Source organism: Alosa alosa, chromosome 24, assembly GCF_017589495.1.
Source record: "Alosa alosa isolate M-15738 ecotype Scorff River chromosome 24, AALO_Geno_1.1, whole genome shotgun sequence".
Taxonomy (NCBI): Eukaryota; Metazoa; Chordata; class Actinopteri; order Clupeiformes; family Clupeidae; genus Alosa; species Alosa alosa.
The window spans coordinates 28,207,329-28,210,915 of NC_063212.1; the positions used below are offsets into that span (position 1 = coordinate 28,207,329).

Genomic DNA, 3,587 nt, shown 5'->3' on the forward strand with positions numbered 1-3,587 from the left:
AGTGTCAATTTTTAACTGGGACCCACTGTACATTTGAGTCCTCTACAATTAAGGGGAAGTTGATTGAACAACCTCAACATTTGTCCTAAAAAGGCCCTAAAACCCTTATCAAGAAGGATTACTATGGCCTTTTTAAAATGAAGATTTTAGCTTACTCATGATGCGTAAATTTGGAACACATGACACATAGTAACATTTTGCAGTGGATTACCATTGGCTGGAGAAATGGGATACTTGCAAACAGGGCCAAAATAATGACTGAATTCATCTTGGAAGTCAATCCAATTATGTGTTTGGGACCCACGATCAAATTTAAATATTGATAGCCTGGCAGATGCATTGCATTCAGGTGAGTTCATTAATAGGCTATAGGCCTACCTAAATAATAGGCCTATATAAGCAGTAGCCTACACCTTTAGTGCAGCTTCAACCATGGCATGCCCATTCCTAGAGGACCCCATTGATGAAGGCGCTCAACTGTTAAGGAGAGCATTCCGACCACCAGCTCCAAGGGTGTTCAGGGACCGAAACAACCCACTGGCCTTCCCCGATGACTACCTCTGGGAAAGGTACAGGTTCAGTAGGCCCAGCATAGTGTATCTATGTAGTCTGTTGGAGCCACATTTAACAAAGCCGACTCGCCGTAGCCAGGCCCTGACAACTGCACAGAGCATGTGCATTGCACGTCAGGCGCATTTCTGTACACCGTCGGTGACGCAGAAGGCCTTGGAAAGGCAACTGTATGCCGGGAGATAAGACGGGTGTACCTTGCGCTGAAGCAGTACCTCAACATCTTTATCACTTTCCCTGGCCATCTGCAAGCCCAGAGGATCAAGGAAGCTTTCCATGCACTTGCAGGTATGTGACAATGAAAACGCATGATAAATGAAGTAACCATGCCAACATAGACAAACATCTGTATGACATTCATCATCCTCCTTTCAGGCTTTCTCAACCCATGTGCGCATCCGGGCCCCATCCGCCCCATCGGAGCCAGACTATGTGAATAGGAAATCCTTCCATAGTCTCAACATACAAGTATGTACTACAGATGTGCACAGATGTGAGATGTGCACAGCCATAATAGAAAAATTATTTTGATTTAAACCCAGTTACCCTGCCATCAACATGGGATGTCCTTTTAAAAGGAAGTCTTACACTTTGTACTGTTCTTTGTTACTGTTCACCTAATGAACAATGCAAATGTGACTATACCTTATCAGCACTGATTTCAATCACTGACAAATGACATTCCCTTACATAATAATTTGGAGGCATAACACAAGCAGTGGACCAATGCAAAGTTTGAAATGTGTCAGAGGCAAAGTACTTTGAGGAATGTAAGGCAAATATTTAGACGACTCATTAACTTGTCAGCCATGCAGTCATTTAAACATGCAAAAATAAAATGACTCAACATCCTCTCTATCTGTTCAGATGGTCTGTGATGAACGTTGCCTCATATCAAACATCGAGGCAAAATGGCCTGGGTCTGCACATGACTCACATATTTTCAGAGAGTCAGCTCTGGCTCGGAGGTTGGCACAAGGTAAGATGCTGTTAGATACTTCATCAAGGTACTTCTTGACCCTTGATAAGATATTTAACAGACACTTTCTATTCTGTAGGAGAGTTCAATGGGATTCTGTTGGGGGACAGAGGCTATCCCTGTCTGCCTCACTTATTAACCCCATACAGTGACCCGGCAACAGAGGCAGAGGCTGAGGGAGCATTGAACTACGCCCATTCAACGACCAGGGCCCGGATAGAGATGGCATTTGGCCAAATCAAGTCCAGGTTTCAGTGCCTTAAAGGACTCCGGGTTGCACCGGACAGAGGGTGTGACATTGTGGCCGCTTGCACAGTGTTGCACAACATTGCGACCCTACGTCGGCAGAGGTTGCCCAGAGTCATTGAAGAGGGCAACTGGGAACAGGTGGACCCTGCAGGCCACCAAGAACCCCTGGATGGGAGAAGAGTTAGGGACCTTTATGAAGACACATATTTCAGTTAAGTTGAAGGAATTCCAGACACTGCTTTGAGTTTTTTTTTTTTTTTTCAGTTTATTTTCAGTTCTGCCCAAGCTGTGGAGAAAAGGGGAGGACAAAATAACTCACTGAAACATAATCTTCTGTGTGTTTGAAATGTGTACTTACATCTCTCTCCAGCTTCTTTATCTCAAGCTGCACCTTCCGCATTTTCAGTTTTTTGTACTCCATATCAAGCAGGAGGTGCCTCTTGTAAATGGAGCGGATATCCTGTGAAAGACAAATGTAAGAGTGAGCTAGCTGATAAAGTGGTTTGGACCAATGTGAGGAGTTACTTACCTCGTTCCGGCCTGACGTGCTCGTGCCAGGGATTTCCTGCAGAAGGATGCAGGATTAAGACTTTGAAGTAGGGCAACATGCCCAACTGGCACAAACCACTTGTTTTTGCACTTAGCTCTGGCATGTCAGTGACCGCAGACAGGGTGTCTTCATCAACTTGCTCTGTAGGTTCCTCTTCCTGCAAATACAATGATGATGTAATCTACAATCTAAAACACATGTATGGGGTTCTGTCACAAACCACACTCACACATGGGTCCATTGCAGGCTCCTGTGGCTCCAGGAGATGGATTGTGTCTCCAGTAACTGAAAGACAAGAGTACCATTAGATGACATCTACAGAATGATAGTGGAGGTAGGCTAAACAGTTCATAATAGGCTACCTTGGATGAATGCATCGAGGGATCCTTGAGGTAGGATGTCTGATGAGGTCCCTCCCTCAATTCCCTCAACCAGAGGGCGCCCCCGGTTCAGAGCCAGTGCCAGGTCCTCTGCTGGTGTGAGGCTCCCCGGCGCATTAGATGCGGATCAGGCTGATTATAATTCTGTCAGGTCCATTAAGTCAAGAAAAACACAGGCAATAAAAATTCTTTAGGAATTTTATTGAATATATTACAAATTAAATTTGGCGGTATGGCTCTGTTCAGAGGGGTACCATTGGCTGACAGCAGGGGACAGCAGCAACATTAGCGCTCACACAGTTTAACACTGAGCGAGCTAAACTATTCCCCCATATGAACAGAGCAGGCAACTGTGACATAAAGCCTATGCCATGTTATACACGACCTGGGTGGAGCAGGGGAGGAGGTGGGTTGCATAAATGCGAGCAGCAAGCAGTTAGGAATAACTAAAGCAGCTTTAAATAAGGCGCCCTGTTTGGATGTAGCCATTTAGAAGCGAGGGGAGTGCGAAGGCAGTTGACAGCTGATCAGCTGACGCCCATAGCGGTTAGCAGCCCCTTGACTACTTGGCCTGCCAGAACTGACGCTGACGCTCAATTGATGCGGAAGACGAAAGTTCCCAAATGGAGGCGGAGGAAGTAGGCCCAACGTTTAAAGTTCCCCGACCCCGACAAAATAAGAGGAGACGAAGTCAGACACATGAATCTGCTAAAACTAAAACCGCAAAGGTTCTTACTAACCTTAAAGTGAAGTGACGAATTAATCAAAAAGCGAGTTTGATTCTGACTGCAGTATCAGTTGCAGTATGCGTTTGAGTGGTTTTGCTTCTCAGTCATATACTGTTGATGACATTAAGAAT

The 3,587-nt window shown here is 45.3% G+C and overlaps 1 pseudogene; it reads left to right on the forward strand.

The window, feature by feature from the left end:
* The first annotated feature begins 432 nt into the window (after positions 1 to 432).
* On the forward strand, positions 433 to 2,014 carry LOC125289342 (annotated as a pseudogene).
* Positions 2,015 to 3,587: the final 1,573 nt, after the last annotated feature.